Source organism: Terrapene carolina, unplaced genomic scaffold (assembly GCF_002925995.2).
Source record: "Terrapene carolina triunguis isolate 2854851 unplaced genomic scaffold, T_m_triunguis-2.0 Scaffold23, whole genome shotgun sequence".
Classification (NCBI taxonomy): domain Eukaryota; kingdom Metazoa; phylum Chordata; order Testudines; family Emydidae; genus Terrapene; species Terrapene triunguis.
In genome coordinates, this window is record NW_020664374.1 from 12,832,848 (window position 1) to 12,850,757 (window position 17,910).

At 41.5% G+C, this 17,910-nt stretch overlaps 1 protein-coding gene across 4 annotated transcripts in view; it reads right to left on the reverse strand.

Moving 5' to 3' along the window:
• LOC113406221 (rho GTPase-activating protein 6-like) overlaps positions 1–17,910 on the reverse strand; it is a 450,389-nt gene that overhangs the window by 64,920 nt on the left and 367,559 nt on the right. The window lies entirely within an intron of this gene.

Consider the following 17,910-nt stretch of genomic DNA (forward strand, 5'->3'; position numbering starts at 1 on the left):
AAAAAAAAAAAAAAAAAAAAAAAAAAAAGCCGCGATCGCGATCTGCGGCAGCAATTCGGCGGGAGGTCCTTCGCTCCAAGCGTGAGTGAGGGACTGCCCGCCGAATTGCCGCCAAATAGTTGGACCTGCCGCCCCTCTCCGGAGTGGCCGCCCCAAGCACCTGCTTAGCAAGCTGGTGCCTGGAGCCGGCCCTGGCTATAACACAGATGGAAGGTGAATATTTTCATCTAAAAGGCCATGGGCTAAAGTTTTTGGGATGTGGGGCATAAAGTCATTAAAAAAAAATCGAAACTCTGAGCCACAGATGTCCCCAGGCTGTTCCTCCTTCTTCCCTCCACCAACACAACCTCAGAACCTGAACTCGTTGCGTGGCCAACTTACATTCTGCACCCCCTTTTGGCCTACATTGTTCTATGTTTATTTTGTGTTGAGTCTAGTCCCCCTCCTCTGTGCCTATTAACCTGGCACACTTTCAAACTTTCCTTTTACACTGTAGAATAGCTGTTAAGCAGATAACTGTATTTAATGCCTTTTGCTATGATCTTTCACATGTTCTGTTGAAAACTGTCCCTCAGCAATGCTAGCTTGAAATTGCTCCTTTTGGTCTGGAGGGAGGTGTTTAATAAAAGAACCAAATTTTGCATAATTTGTAAAGTTATATTTGGCCATCAGTGCCTAGTAATTCACGATGTGCAATTGTAGGGTTGCCGATGAGTAAGATTTTCTCTATAGAAGATCTAGGCACTTCTGGTGTCTGTCATTTGGAGTGGACTTATATCATTGTTGTTTTCCCTGTTTGTTCACTGCCTCAACTACCAGAGAGTTGGGTGGAGGGTGAGAAAATAGGAAGTCAGAGTCCTTGGTGGGACCATAATACATTTCATTGGCTCTCTTACATTTAGAAGTTACTGTGGCCCAGGCTTGCCAAATGGTTTTCGCAGGTTTCATCAGAGCCTCATTGATAGGAAGGGTAACTTTGGATGGTGTCACAAAGTAAAGACGGTCCAACAGTTTGCTGAGATTCTTTGACATCCTCTACCATATCATCCTCATCACTGCATGAGGCTTCCTCTTCCATCTATGGCTGACAGCTTTTCAAACTGCCAAAAATCCATCGGCCATAGACGGAAAAGAAGGCCTCATGCAGTGATGAGGATGATATGGTAGTCTGAGGGGTAGCTTTTATCTGCCCTCGCCTCCAGAAGCTCAAATGTTTCCTCCTGTTGATGGGGGGGAAAGCTTGAGTTTCCCTAACATCTAGGAGAGTGTTGCACCGAGGTGCTACAGAGCCTCAGACTGGAGTACATGCACTTGCACTTAGTGTGTCCGCCACTGACCAGGATCGCCTGTCTATATGTGAGGCAGAGTTTAAATCCCGGCGAATCATGTATGGCCCTCCTAGGGAGGATTTCCCTGGAGGAAATAAAACAATTTTCCAAATAGCTCCCTTTTATGGACTCAGCCAGCCAGTTAGCTATAAAATCCCTCTGAGTAGCTGTTCTCTACTTGCTTTACCTGTAAAGGGTTAAAAGAAGTGAGTGGGCATCTGGCCAAAAGAGCCAATGGGAAGGCTAGAACTTTTTAAAATTGAAACAAGACTCCCCTTTTGTTTGTCTGTGGTTGTTCTCGGAGAGAGGCAGACAGGGCTGCAGTTATGCTGTAAGAAACTTGGGGCCAGGTATGAAAAATTATTGGTATCATACCTAGAAACTACTCAAGTGAAATCCCAGATATGTAAGTAGATCAGGAAATATCTAGGGAGACACGATTAGGTTTATCTCTTTTTATTTCTTTATGGTTTGTGGACTCCTCTGTACTAAGCCCAAATGCTTTTGTTTTCCTTGTAACCTTTAAGCTGAACCTCAAGAACGTTATTCTTAATGCTTAATCCTTGTAAGTGTTTTTTTTTAAATCTAGCAATAGCCTGAGTTTCCAGATGTATTTTCTTTCTTTTTGTTTTTAATAAAATTTACCTTTTTTAAGAACAGGACTGGATTTTTGTGTCCTAAGAGGTTTGTGCACATGTTGTTTAATTAGCTGGTGGCAACAGCTGATTTCCTTTGTTTTTCTTCTCAGCTCTTCCCCAGAGTGGGGGTGAAAGGGCTTGAGGGTACCCCACAGGAAGGAATTCCCAAGTGCGCCTTCCCAGGTCCTCAAAGGGGTTTTGCACTTGGGTGGTGGCAGCATCTACCCATCCAAGGTCAGAGAAAAGCTGTAACCTTGGAAGTTTAATACAAGCCTGGAGTGGCCAATATTAATTTTTAGAATCCTTGCGGGCCCCCACCTTCTGCACTCGAAGTGCCAAAGTGGGGAATCAGCCTTAACAGACTTTTTAACTTTTGTAACTGAGGGAAATAGTGGGACTAATGTTGTGAATTGACAGGGTCACAGTGTAAAGTAATTGACGAAACAAGAGTAAGACTATAGTCACAGAATTATTATTTTTAGATTGGAGGAGTGTCCAAAGTGTGCTAAGAATTTTCCAGACTCAAAGGTGGACAAAGTTCCTGTCCCGAAGAGTCCATAACACATTAGGAACTTCCCTATTGCCATTGATTTTAAGTGGAAGGCATTCAAATAGTACGGTGATCAGTGGCAGTATAAAACCCAAGGACAGATAGAACACCATCTTGTGTTTGCAGTGCTCTCGTAACCGGTAATATGAAATGTCAAAGCTGTGTACAGTACTGCATCAAGACAAATTGCAGTACAAGAAAATATTTCAGTTGTGTTCACAATAAGGAGGAGCCTTGCTGCTCCAGATGGATTTAAGAGGAATACAAATTACAACTCTAAAACAGTTCTCAGCTCATTATAAACAAAAACTAAAACTTGTAATTGTCTGCTGGCTGGCACTGACTGAAGAATAATAATAAAAAAAGTTTTACAAATCCTATCGTGACTAGAAATTATATTAAAATATAAATGAAAGCAGTGTTTAAAGTGACTCTCAGTTTGATCATAAGAAGGTACTTAAAATATACTGAACTGAGGAAAACACTTATTATGTCTCCAAGTTTCTTTCAGTTTTGTGGCTTCTAGAATGAGGCTGATCTGAATACAGTTCGCCCTCTCCCTTGGAAAATCCCACAGCAGGGGTTCAGGTGGAGAGGAAAACTCCATGAGGTTTCCCTTGCAGATTTTCCTCAAATTTTTCTCTTCATGAACAGGGTTTGCTGTCAGAGAGTCTCCAAACTCTCTGGATCTTGGGGGATCTGCCAGAGGTTAGAGATTGTCTGCCTCCAAGAGCAGTTCCAATCCTCCCTTTTCCCCCTACGTGTGGCTGCAGAATTTCATTGACAGAGACTCCTCATATGCTGTTGCTTTTGGAATCTACCCTTAAAGAAAGAGCTCTACAGGAAAGATAATGCAGCGTCAGGCTCGTTCCCCACTGGTCTGATGTACATCCCACAAAACCCATCCTATTTCTTCCCTAGGTACAGATTCCTTCAGAGCTCCCTTGGGCATGGGGCCCAATGAGATGATAGCGCTTGCTGCAGGCAAGGGGGAGTCATGTACAGAAGACCCCTTCTGTACACAGGTCTGGGGACACATTACAAACTCTAGCAATTTAGATATTATTCTTATGGACGCCTGTTGACATTTATTCTTTTTATCAGCATTTCATTTCAGTCATCCATAGCATCCATCATATTAAATAATGCACAGGCATTATAGAATCATAGAACTGGAAGGGACCTCGAGAGGTCATCTAGTCCAGTCCCCTGCACTCCAACCTGCTCTTAAAAATCCCCAATGATGGAGATTCCACAACCTCCCTAGGCAATTTATTCCAGTGCTTAACCACTCTGACAGTTAGGAAGTTTTTCCTAATGACCAACCTAAACCGCCTCTGCTGCAATTTAAGCCAATTGCTTCTTGTCCTTTCCTCAGAGGTTAAGAAGAACAATTTTTCTCCCTCCTCCTTTTAACAACCTTTTATGTACTTGAAAACTGTTATCATGGCCCCTCTTAGTCTTCTCTTTTCCAGACTAAACAAACCCAATTTTTTCAATCTTCCCTCTTAGGTCATGTTTTCTAGACCATTAATCATTTTTGTTGCTCTTCTCTGGACTTTCTCCAATTTGTCCACATCTTTCCTGAAATGTGGTGCCCAGAACTGGACACAATACTCCAGTTGAGGCCTAATCAACGCAGAGTAGAGCGGAAGACTTACTTCTCGTGTCTTGCTTACAATACTCTCATTACACCTCTACCCCAATATAACGCAACCCAATATAACACGAATTCGGATATAACGCGGTAAAGCAGCGCTCCAGGGGGGCGGGGCTGCGCGCTCCAGTGGATCAAAGCAAGTTTGATATAACGCGGTTTCACCTATAATGCAATAAGATTTTTTGGCTCCCGAGGACAGCGTTATATCACGGTAGAGGTGTATCTCTTATAATTATCTCTTATGGGGCTTTTTTTGATATACAGAAATCTGTATATGGATCACACACACCTCATGAGAGCTTCCAAATCCCAGTGCATTTGCTATTGGAATTGCTGTGGGCCATTTTTATCTTGAGGCTTTCAACTGTACTTTCACTTTATAGTACTAAAATGATTGTTGTAAAAATGATGGCACAGAGGTAATGTTAATTTCTGATTAGTTTGATAATACTGAAAAGGTTACTTCACAGAAAATGTCACTGACATACATAATTCAAAAATATAAAGGAAAAAAGGTCTCTCTTCTACCAGATCTTTTCAATAAATAAATCCATCTGCAGTCATCTTATCTTCGCTAATCAGCATTTACAGACTGAATTCAGACTTATGGCACCAACTAAAGCTCCTCCGCTAAAACTGTCCAATGAAGAAACTTCAGAAATTACTCATATACAAGGGATGCAAGAGAAATCCTCTCCAGGAATATCTAATGTATGTACTTAAGACAGATGTTTAGAAGTCACATATAAAGGTGATAGAAATGAAATTGGTATTTCAGCTAAATTACACAACATAATATGCACTTCAAAGCGGGAGACTTTGGCAATCAGTAAAGTAGAATATGTAGAAGAGTAGTCAAAACGCTTCTATAGATGGAGATGCCAGTGTTATTAATACAACTTCACAGGTCTCCCATGTGTAGTATGTTTATTTTTGTTTTATTCTTTGGCTTTGAAGATAAAAAAGAAAACTATAACAAACAATAGTAATTGAATAAGAAGGTCACTACAAAAATCACCACACACCTATATGGATCACTTTGCAAGGACTGAGTCCACAGAGATTAACATGTCTATGATCTCAGTCCTTTCTTAGATTGTTAACATTATGCACGAGTAGTATCATTGACTACTGACAGACAGCATGTAAATATAAGCATGTGTGCAAATTTTTGCAGGATCAGGACTACATCAAAAACAAAAGACATTTCCTCTGACTGCCTAAGTCTTGGAAGACAGGGAATGAAGAAACATAGATCTCTCATCTGCTGTATGGTCAACACCAAAGCTTTAAAAAATCACAAATCATGACTTAAAAAAGAAATAAAAATCCCCAAACCATACTTTGGAATCCTTGTAATTTGCCTTCTGCCTTTCGGATGCATTCAATTCATGTTTTCAAGCTTTTCTCCACAACCACAGAAATTTTTTTTTTAAATGAAAGTTGAGATTCTCGTGTAAAATTCTAATAATGAAATACTAAATTTATTTTCGTTACCTTGTATAAAATGTAGATGTAGAAAATCTACCTTAAGTGCATTATTAAGAAATGATGCTGGAAAGGATTTCCCGTGTTTATCACAAGAGACAATTTCTAAAGTCAGTGGGCTCCATGCAGTTATAAAAGGTTGGTGTGCAGGGATCATTTTGCAGGATTAGGATGTACATGAGCACTACCCCACAAAATCCAACCTCTAAATGAACAATAGGCAGATCCAGAATTCCCCTTGCCTCATGGTCATGATATAAGCTCATGTAATTAGGTTTCACAAGATGGCGAATAAACCTTTTGTATGGAAACTTGGATCATCATACATCTATCTACATGTATATTTGGAGCATCAGAAAGATCTCTTCCTGCAGTAGCATGCACACTGTGAGGTAGAAATAGTTCATAAAAGTCATTTTTGAAAGCTGGCAGTCCCACTCTCACAGGATGTCCTTTATTTTATTATCTACATGAATGTTCTCATGACCCTGTCAAAAAGGCCCTCTGACACCTCTATCCATTCTACATTTGTACGGTGCCTACTGCAATACGGTCCTGGTTGATGACTGGTGCTCCTAGGCAATACCACAACACAAATAATAGATAATAATTAGAAAGACAAAGGTTCCCGTTCAGGTAATGAGGCAGAAGGCATTTCTCATTGTGAATAGATAAACAGAAAGAGCTTCGGATCTAAAATGCTGAGTCCGTCTCTAAGGCCTGAGGGCTTGACCCTGTACAGTGCTGGGAAAAGTGTTACTTGCATAAACACAAGGTTAAAAAGTGATTAGTGGGACAGGGAGAGCTGGGGAAGTCAATCTGATGAGCACGGCACACAGTGCTGCTGTCCAGCCTTCGAGCTAGACCTGCCTAGTAGTGGGAGTAAGACTTTAGCATGTAGCTAAACACCTCATTAGCCTGATGTAGATAATGATGCCCATATCTCCTCAGACAAGCCCATGCTCCCCATCCTGCCTTTAAAACACTGCACATTAGCAAGTAGAACTGGCTGGAAAATGGAAATCTAAGTTTTCAAGGGAAGGAATTTCCAGGAAAATTCCAACTTAGCAGAACCAAAACTGAATTTTTAGCATGCCGGCCTGTCTGAAGGGCTCTTGTTAATTTCACTGTTAGCAGAAAGTAAAATTCACAGCCTTTCAGGCAGGCTGCCAGAAGCTGAAAGCCCAGGCTCTCTCTGTCTCCCCAGACCAATTGCCAGAGAGGCAGCTGGACATGTGGCCAGCCGGGGCACTCTCCCTCCCTGCCTCCCCTCAAGCTCGGCTGCAACGTCCTAACTGCCCACCTGTCAATTTTTCTCCCTCCCTAAAGGCAAAAAGGAAAGCTGACCAGAGCCTTCCAGGTGAGCAGCAGTCCTTTAGGTTTTCCTGACAGAAAAAAAAAAATCCAAATTTTTCATCAGAATTTAAATTTTCCCCTGGAGAATTAAATTTTCTTTTAAAAATAATACTGACAGAAAATTCCGTACCAGCTCTGTTCACAAGTCTGACAGGTGAGGAGCAGATGTGAGCTAAATGTGGAGGATTATGCCTAGTTCTTAGCCTTTTGTCTCCATGCATAGCTTCCATTAACACTTGCTTATGCTCTGCACAAGGACTTACAGGACCGTAGTGCAGATATTTTTATAGGATACAAACAGGGGCAGATGGCAGCATTGATGAAAAGGTGGTCATAAGCATCTGCATTTACAGTGCATTGGTTATGCTAGCATACATGCATTAATGTCTTTAAAGCTGTTATCAATCTCTGTAACTACAAATTTCAGAGTACAGTTTACTTAGATGCTTCCACTGTTTTAATATTTTTAAAATACACAATACCACAGTCAATGATTAGAACACAATGACCAAGTTGGAGCACTTACAAAAATGCAAGCAGAGATAAAAATCATGGTCACCCTCATGTTAAGGAAAATGTGTAATGAAATACAATGAACAGCAATGTGAACAAAAAACTGGTTCAAAAATCTATTCCCTGCCAAAATAAACAAAAAGCAGAGAACACATAATTCTGGATTCCCATTTCTATTCATAGCTGAACAGAAACATGCTGGATACAAAATGAAGCACCGCACAATAAAAGTTCTGAAAGCTAAACAATCTACCTTTGCTCCATTTTAATGACAGGGTCTTGTTTCAAAATTTATGTTTTATTCTTATAGGGCCTTTGATTCAAAGCAACCTAAAATACTCAATCACTTCATCGCTGCCTAATTCCACCCTAATTAAAAAGTTCTATAGGACTCCATAGTACTGATTTTCTGAGAGCAGAGATGCAGCACCTCATAGCTTGTGAAATCGGTTACCAAACATGCATGCAAAATCAGGGTTGTTTAATTTACAAGCTACTCAGCCATGTGCGCTGCACATACAAGAGCAGGGTACGCTACAGTCTCCTTCTCAGAAATGCAGAGATTTTTTTCCTTAGATCTCCAAGGCAACTTTAGATGCTTTCATTAAGTCAAGATTAATTTTAATGATGATTAATTCGGTGATCTGCAGACTATATTTTTGTAGGCATTACTCAAAACATCAAACATGGTGAGTTTCCATTAGCAATCAGGCTTGCTTCCCAATCCCCATGGTATACTACTACAGTATAATGAGAAATTTGCTAAAAAACCTGATATTATTTGCTGTAATTACTGAAGCTATTATACGCTGCACTAATTTTTGATCAAGTACATAATTAATTATGTTGATAAACATGCTTATTCTATGCAGTGGTGATACTGCAAAAATATATTGTTTGAGACAGTTCATCTTTTTTGTCATCTTGATGATATTGACAGATAGTTTGCAGTCAATTTTGGAAGCATAAGAAAATTTTACAGCTCACATTGGTGCTATTCTTGCATTTTCCCCCAGCACATTTAAGATACACTGAAATGAACCCACAAGTACAAAGTAAGCATATGGTACTATAAGTATAATTTAAATTTACTTTGGAAAGCAGTGCATGTTAAAACACAAACACTACATAAATAACATGAAGGTTCTGACACAAGCCAACAGAAGCAAGAATATTCATTGCTGAGACTGACATTCTGGTCTTAAACCCAACCTGTTGCATTCAGGTATAGAAGAAATCCAAATATTGGGCTACCATATAGGGCTCAAAATTAAAAATTGGGTATATCAATCTCATATTTTAGTTGGGAATTGGTCCTGCTTTGAGCAGGGGGTTGGACTAGATGACCTCCTGAGGTCCCTTCCAATCCTGATATTCTACGATTCTATGATATTTGAGTGATATTTGAGTGATCAGATTGGTGCAAAAAGGTGGAATTAAATACCTACATACTTGATTTGTTTGAAGACCGGGCCCAAAACATTTGCTGTAATGCTTCCCTTGTAAAAAGGAAATCTCCACATAATTATATAATAATAATTTTCATTGGCTCATAATCTTAGAATGATATTGGGTTGTTAATAATAATAAATAATAATGCATTTGAAATAATAACCTTCTGAAGGTCTTTTTTATTTTTATAACCTCTAAACTGGGTGAATTTAGTCCTTGAAATATTACATAGTGCACAAAAACAAAACTGTTCTCAGGTAGATATCCTGTGTTCCAGGTGTTTTGGGCCAGAATGCATTTTATAAATGCCTCTGCATTTAAAAGAAGGTGTTTAATGAAAACACTGACACAAAATTAACTGAGCATGTGCCACCCAAAAAACACATTTCTCTAGCTGACCCAAATTTTGGACTGTTCAAGGTAAATGTATGTTCCCAAACAATCAGAAAAAAATCAGGGGTCAGTAGCTGGTTTATCCATTCACTTCTCTCAAACTCCTATTGGGGACTCTTTCCCCTATCCCAGACTTGAGGATCCTCCTTACCCACTAGCCCTGGAAACCTTCATTACCTTAAAATCTTCTAGGGGTTTTGCTTAGTGGCCGGCAAATCCATGTAGGGTGACCATATTTCCCTATACTGAATACAGGTAAAATTACTCGTATTCAAGCGAGTTCAACGGCAATCACTCAGAACTATGCAGTACAAACGTTCAAATTAACATCAAGTTGACTGAGCCCCTGTTAAAAAGAAATACTGTGTAGTTGGATTCTTTTTATTTACCTTCTTATCTTTAAGGCTTTAGGGTTCACACAGGGAGGGGTGACACACACACCCCTACCCTCCCACACACCCAAGGGGAGAGGTGACACGCATACACTCCCGTATACCTCTCTCACAAAGGGGGGTGACTGACCGAGCCAACTTTCCCTGCCCAGTGCTCTCCACCCTCCATGCCTGGCTGGGCCCCCGGGACAGACCTGCCTCTCCTGGTACGTGGCGCCGTGTCTTCCCAAGGCAACACGTGGGGGGGGGGAGGGGGGACACGCAGGGTCACATGCCCCTCCTCCCAGATTTCTGCCAGGGTTCACACCAGACTGTGGTAAGCAGCAGCTTTTTGGCACTGTGCGGGAGGGAAGGGACAGGAGCTGCTTCCAGCCGCGGGGGAGCAGGGGTGGAGATGACCTGGCCTGTGTCTTTGCAGAGCTCATCTCTTCTTCTCTACTCCCCTCCCCACCCCCTCGTGGCTGGAAGGCAGCTAACAACTCCAGACTGCTGCTGGCCATCGACATAACCCAGTCTCCTTCTGTTCCCCGGCTACAGCATGGGCAGGAAGGGGTTAAGCCCTAACGATGCATTGTGCACCGGGGCATCAGGGCAACTGACTGCAAGGGCTTCAGCTGCCTCGGAGCCCGGCCAGAGAGGTGGCTCAGCGGGGGGAGGGTGCCTAGGGACGGCAGCAGCCCCACGCTCCCTGGGGGCAGGATCCAGGGCAGGAGCGGGGGCAGGTGAAGAGGGTGCTAAGCCCCTGCCCCGGGGGTTGCTGTGGAGCCTGCAGGTTCGGGGCATGAACAGGCTGGAAATCACTTTGCCCCCACCACTCCAGAGCTTAGCTGAGGGGTGGAGAGGCTTCCCTGTGCCAGCGCTGTGCGGGACTTTGGCACACGCAGGGCTCAGCTCCTCCTGGCCAGGGCCCCGGGCAGGAGGATCTTGGGCTTTCCTGGGGCGCTGGGCCAGCCAGAGGCAGTGAGGGGAAGGAAAGAGCCTGCCAGGCAGGCTGCTAGTGAGCTGATTGCTCCGACCAGGGGCTGGTTCTCCGCACAGCTGTGGGAGCCCCAGACTATATTGAACCAATAAGGAGGGCAGGGGTTGTGGGCTACCACTTGAGAACTGCACCTCCCACCTCAAAAATAAAAAAGCAAAGACAAGCCAGAAATCACAGGTAAGGAATGGATTCTCTGGCCCACAGGTAAGATGGCCCACTGGTGATGAAGAAAGAAGGGTCTAAGGAGGTAACAGTGTAATATCTGGAGTTCAAATATCACCTGAAATATCAGGATCTCTGAATAACATTCCCATTCCCAATCCTAGCCTCACTGGAATATGAGTTTCCTCTATAACAGATCTATTTCAAACAAATTCTATAAAGTTTTATTACAAAACTAATTCTATGTGCTTTTCAGATAAACCTGATACGTTTTAAAAAAACCAAACATTTTACTTAAGCGGTTGTATTTCCATACTGAATGGGGGACTCCCATAAACATCAATAAAACCACCACCCACCTTAAACCTCTCCCTTTCTGTGACGTTTACAAAAACCTTGACAAGTTAGGCCACTGGCTATTGTGCTAGTTGGTATTGTTTTCTTGTACTCTCCCATCTGTGTGGCTGTATCTATCTGTTGTCTCTTATATTTAGGTTGTAAAGTGTTTGGCGTTGGGACCATCTCTTTTGTAATTTATTTGTACAGTGCATAGCACAATGGGGCCTTCATCCATTATTGGGTCTCCAATGTGCTACTGCAATACAAATAATAATAATCAGAAGAAAAAATTGCCTATAACAATATAAAGCTTTAAATTCATCTAGAGCACAGAAGAAGAATGAGCTATATGCTTATATTTTACTAACAACCTACAGATTTCTCGGACAAAGGCATTGTCCTAGACCTTCAGCAAGGTCATTTCAGCTGTGCTCCTATGAAAGCACATGGTATTACCCGCATGTTCAGCTGCAGATTTAAAGCAACATCCACTCTCTAAGCATATATAAAAAGAGAAATTATTTTTCAGTCTCAATGCAATAATCATACGCTGCCTCAAACTGTCAAAACTAATCATCAATGAAACCAATATACAAAAAGCCATTAGTCTTTGTGGGCATCGTTGTTTTATTCTCAAGTGAATTTTCAGCTTGTGAAATGTGCCAAATAGAACTGTAAAGCATGGACAAAAGCAGTATAAATGTCTCCACACTAGCCTGCTCATACAGCTAAGTACCCACACAGAAGGGCCACCTTTACAAGTGACAAAGCCACACGTGCTCTTCATGCTCATTCAATTCTCAGCCTTTCTGCTGTGACTGTCAAACAGCCAATGGTCCACCCTACCAGGGATGGGTTGAAATACTAGTGTGATGCTTACTGATCATGTGTCCCAGTGCTCTGTGGTGTGGAGGAGTGCAAGCCCTTTCATGCTGCTGAAGAGATCTATGATAATAGTCACTTAAGCTGTCCCCTGGGAGATCAGGATGTGTCATCCCTTTTTGCAGCACTCCCTTGAGCATGCTGCAAATTCCTCTCTGCTCTTCAAAAGGAAGCTTCCCTCTGCTATTACCCTAACTTCCTCTGCACACAATTGTGGACACAACCTCTATTTCCTCCCTCTGGCACTCCACCCAACCCCTCATATGAAAGAACCTCCAGATTCATCTAATTTGCATAGTAATTTGAAGATGATGATTGGGAGAAGTCAGTCCTGGCTGCCATCAAGACTCTAGATTCACAGAGTTTAAATAAGACAAGACCATTAAATTGTCTAGTCTGACCACCTGGTTAACACAGGACATTAAATTTCACCAAGACACCCCTGTACTGAGATCAATAAGTTGTGTTTGACTAAAGAATATCTTCCAGAAAGGCACCCAGTTGACATCAAAAGATGCAGAATCTACCAATTCCCTTGATAGTTTGTTCCAATGATTAATCACCATACTGTTACTGTTAAAAATATATGCCTTATTTCAGTAGCTCCCAAACTTTAACAACCTGTGAACCCCTTTCACTAAAATGTCAAGTCTCACGAACCCCCCCCCCCCTTAAAATTAATATATCCAGGGATTTTCTCCTTTACCTGAGTATAAATTATAAAAGCAGTGATCTTGGAAATACACAATTTGTTTTTATGACATGCTTATTACACACTATTATGAATTATTATTTATCATTACAGTATTTAGATTACATTGTGAAAACGGCAACACTCTTCCAAGATCTCACTTTTGTAGCTTGTATCACTTTGAACAAGCATGTTATAAGACAAGGCTCCTATGTTTCATCAAGGAGTATCAGATGTGAAACAGCATGAAGGTATTTAAGAAGCCAACTCAAAGAGTTCCTCCTACGCAAGCATTCAGGTCTTGAGCAGTCCATGCAAACAATGCACGTTACAACAAAGCTTAAACTTGTTCTTCATAATCATTTTAAAAACAAGACTAGCTGCCTATTTAATTTTAAAAACAGCAAAAAATATCCACCTCTCTTTCCATTTTTTATAAGGAGTCTTGAAGTTTAAATCTCCTCAGTGTGATAGATAGGCTTGCTTTGATCTGCTTCGCTCTTTGAAGTCCAGGGGCTCCGGGCTGCTGGCCCCGTGCTGCCCGGGGTCCCTAGGGGCAGCTCTGTCCACCATTAGGGAATTTTTTCCTGAGAACCCCCTGTAACATTTCGCGAACCCCCAGGGGTTCACAAACCCCAGTTTGGGAACCACTGCCTTATTTCTAATTTTGAATTTATCTGGCTTCTGCTTCCTGCCATTGGTTCTTGCTTTTCCTGCTAGGTTTAAAGAGTGCTTTATAGTATGTGGTATTATCTCTCCTCAATGGTGACTGTAACCAAGTCACCTCTCAATCTTCCTTTATATAAACTAAACAGACTGAGCTCTCTAAGTCTTTCACAGGAAGGCATTTTCTCCAGCCCTTGAATAATTGCTGTGGCTCTCTCTTGCACCTTCATTTTTTCATTATCGTTTTTAAAGGACACCAGAACAGTATGCAGTATTGGGGTCACCAATGCTGTATACAGAGGTAAAATCACCTCCCGACTCCTATTCACTACTCCCCAGTTTCTACATCCAAGGATCGCATTCGCTTTTTTTGCTACAGCATCGCACTGGGAGCTCATGTTGAATTGCTTGTCTGCTCTGACTCCTAAGCCTTTTCAGAGTCGCAGCTTTCCAGGATATGGTCCCCATTCTGTAGGTATGGCCTGTGTTCCTTGTTCTGAGAGGCATAACTTTGCACCTGGCTACATTAAAACATATTTTATTTGAATAGAACCCAGCTTATCAAGAGATCCAGATCACTCTATATCTCCTTCCATCTTTGTGTCATTCACAAAGCAACAATGATTTTATATTTACTTCCAGATAGATACTGATTTACTTGATAAAAATACTGACTATTGATCCCTGCGGAACCCCGCTAGAAACACCCACTAGAATCAACTATGATTCCCCCCGACAACAACTTTTTGAGATCTGTCAGTTAGCAAGTTCTTAATTCATTTACCATGAGCTCTATAGATATTGTATAGTGCTAATATTTTAAATCAGAAAGTCAAACACCTTACAAAAGCAGTCTCAGGACTTCTGGTGGTGCTGTAGCAGTAGGTACCGTAGATGGTACTTCCTTTGTGCAACTGGAAAAGTGGTGTTGAAAGAGACTAGAGGAGCAAAAGAAATGTGTCCTGTCCATATTCCTTTAAATAAAGGTAAAGGAAGATGGTAACACGCTCAATTTTGGGCATTGTGGCACCAATTGAATGGTCTAACAGGACTGTCCAGAACTGCTTGAACTGGCTCTAGTGCTTTGCTTCTACTGTGAAGCCCCTTGCTCTGTGCTCTGCCTGGGGGCAGATACCCTGTTGGCAGAATCGTGGAATTCAAGGCCCTATTTCTATGCCACTGTTGACTTTTCAGACCACAAGCCAATAGTTGTATTAGTTCATCTCCAGAATATTGGAGGGAACACTGTATGTGATGGAAAGTATGATACATGGTTTTTATTTTGCGGCACATACACACACAGAGAGGGTGGTTTTTGTCTCCCAGGATGCCTCTTTCATTTTGTAACACGAAACTTCAAAACTGACTACAATCAACTGGATTGTTATCATGGTAATAACGCAATTTGCTTAATTGCACTGAAATGTTTACTGTGCTATGTTGCCTATGTGATTATGGCATGCAGCCACATTACCAGTAAGAAATATAATTGAGCAATTTGGGGGCACCCAAGGGACTTATTCATCTGACTCTGCACACAATTCTGTGAAAACATCAACTATTTTTCATACCACAGTATTGTTTGTAGACTCTACAAACAAAACACTTCCTATTTGTGATGTCATAGATTAAGTTTAGGGGAGAATCAATGGCATAGAGGAAAAAGTATAAGACAAAATATTTTTCATTCTGGGCCATTTGCACATGGCAATTTCTCCAAAAAAAGCCGGATCCAATGCCACTGAAGTCAATGGAAAGACTCTCACTGACTGCAATGGGCACTGGATCAGACCCAAAGATGCCAAGTTTATGCTTGGCCCTGAGTGGTGCATAAGGGGACCTTTCCTTCTTTATGCCCCTGGGAGGGGCAAAGTACAGTGAGGCAAAGGAAAGGGCAAAGTGGAAGTGAAGAGCCATGCTTTTACCCTAGCAAACTGCAGCAGTAGAGATGGCTGGTCCCAGAGGGCAGCTGACACCATACCCTCTTATATAAGGGCACAGTGACTGCTCTTTCACAGAGCTTGGGGAGGGGCTGTTTCTGCTTCAGGTACAATGGATCCTGGAGCTCCCACTAGGACTCTCTAAAATGAAGTTGTGCCTTTGAGGCAAAATAGAGCCCAAGCAGTTTTGCAGAATTAAAGTCCCTGCGTTGTTTCTTCCATTCCAAAATGTGTGTGTTTAAAGTAGAAGTGGAAGATCACTAGAATTAAAAGTCCAGGCTCTAGTTTGATCAATTGCTTCTTTACATCTTGCTAGATCAAAGAAAGAAAGAGAAGGGGGAAAAAAACACAAAAATAAAAATAAAAAACCCTAAGGCCTGAACCTAATAGTCTCCAATTTGGCCTTTCCCCCAACTCAATATATTGCCATATATCATTAGCCTTCATTTAAGGCCTTCAGTTGGCATTCAATCCATGTGATATTGCACACATCCAAGCCAAATGGAATTCTTTGTGTGATTTTCATGTGACTTTCAATTGTTTTACTAAAATTCAGCTAAATCACATTCTCTTCAGTTTTGAACATTGTGGCTACATGTAATTTTTGGTAGGATTCTTCCCAATTCTGCATGACTTTTCACAAAAAAATTCAGAGTGTTTCAATACATTAAACAAACAATGAAACAAATGCACATCATTCAGATTTGCTAGTATGTACACAATACAGTATTCCATTTTTCCAGGATTCTCTCAGCTGAGGCTTTTTCAGCAGCTGTATTTATGCAAGCTTCATTAGTTCCTAATTGTCCATATATTTCCCCCTTAGTTATCTTGTTAAAGACCAATTACAAAAAGTATTTCAATAGCTTAGCCATTTGTGCTCAGATTACACACTGATGGGTGCTTTATAAATATGTAGATAGTTTTTAGAATTAACATCAATTTCATTTTCTTAATGTATTAATGGACTTGCTTTCTCTCCATTAATTATTATGTGTTATCTCTATTGCTTTAGCTCCCAGATTCCCCTTTAAGTTTGGAGCCCCTTTGTGTCAGGACTACACAGTCACTGCCCCCAAGGAATTTACCATCTACCATAACATACTCCAGTGTTTCCATTCCCATTGATAGTTGTAAAAGTCCTTCTTATTCTCCTTAATCCACTTGGCTATCATGTTGCTGTCTTGATGTACTGTTTACTCTGCGAGCCTTAACTGTCTTTGTATATTCTTGGTTAGCTCCCTCTCTCTTCTCTATTTGCATGACAGGTTTGTTTGTTTTTTTTTACTTCACATTTGGCCAATCTCACATGAAACCACATTGGCTGCTTCTTGGTTTTTGCATTTTCCTTTTCACATGAATTGTAGATTACTGTGCACCAATGATGGTTACTTTAAGACTGTTCAAGATATCTTTCACACTCATGCACTTTAAAGTGATTTTATGCTTGGCTTTCTCTCCCCCCCACTCCCCCTTGCATCCCTTCTCCCTCATCATACAGGAGGACATGGAGGGTCATTGCTTCCCACAGTGGCAATCAGACCATGGAGGTCCTTCACTGCCCCCCACATCTCAGATATCTGTAAGGCCCCAGTTAAGGAAAACAGTTAAGCACATGTTCAAGCCCATCCCTATTCACCAAAGCACTTATGAACAGGTTTAACTTTTACCACATGTTAAGTGCATTGCTGACTAGAGATGGTCTACTGCAGGCATAGTCAATTATTTTTTGTCAAAAAGTCCAAATTTCTTGGTCAAGGTATAGTCAAGGTCCAGACTCCAGAGAAACATTTTTCACCCTGCAAGTGCCCCTGTTTAACAAACACATACAATGCTGTGTAATGTACCCAGGGCCTATTGCTTATATTTTTAGTGCATTAAACGAAAAATAAAATCAAACCACTGCATAACCTAAAAATAACCTCCAAGAAAGATATAATAAATTACATCTGAGACTTTGACAAAGTACATAAATAAAATATCAAATAGATGGAAATATTAGTATTAAAATACGTTCAGACAACTGTTTAAGCTTTGAATTTGTTTTGAGTTTACAAAGAGTATTAATTTTGATTTTGTCAAATAAAATTATTGTAGGCATATTACCCCCCCACACCCAGCTTAGGGTTACTATGTTTCAAGTTCCCCAATAAAGGACACTGTCGGCCGGCTGGGAGTTGGGGAGGAGGGGAAGAGCTGAAGGGGAGAGTACAGTTCGGGGGATGCTGGAGGGGATATTTGGGTGTTGCTGGAGGAGTGTGCATGTACTGGGAGGAAGTATTGGGGGGTGCAGGAGGGGGTGAATGTACTTGGAGGGGGCAATTTGCGGGGTTGCTGCAGGAGTGTGCATGTACTGGGAGGGGTATTTGGGGGATGCAGGAGAGGTGTGTGTGTACTGGGAGGGGGCATTTGGTGGTGTTGGAAGGGTGTTTGTGTACTGGGAGGTGGTATTTGGGAGGTGCTGGCGGGGGTATGTGCAGC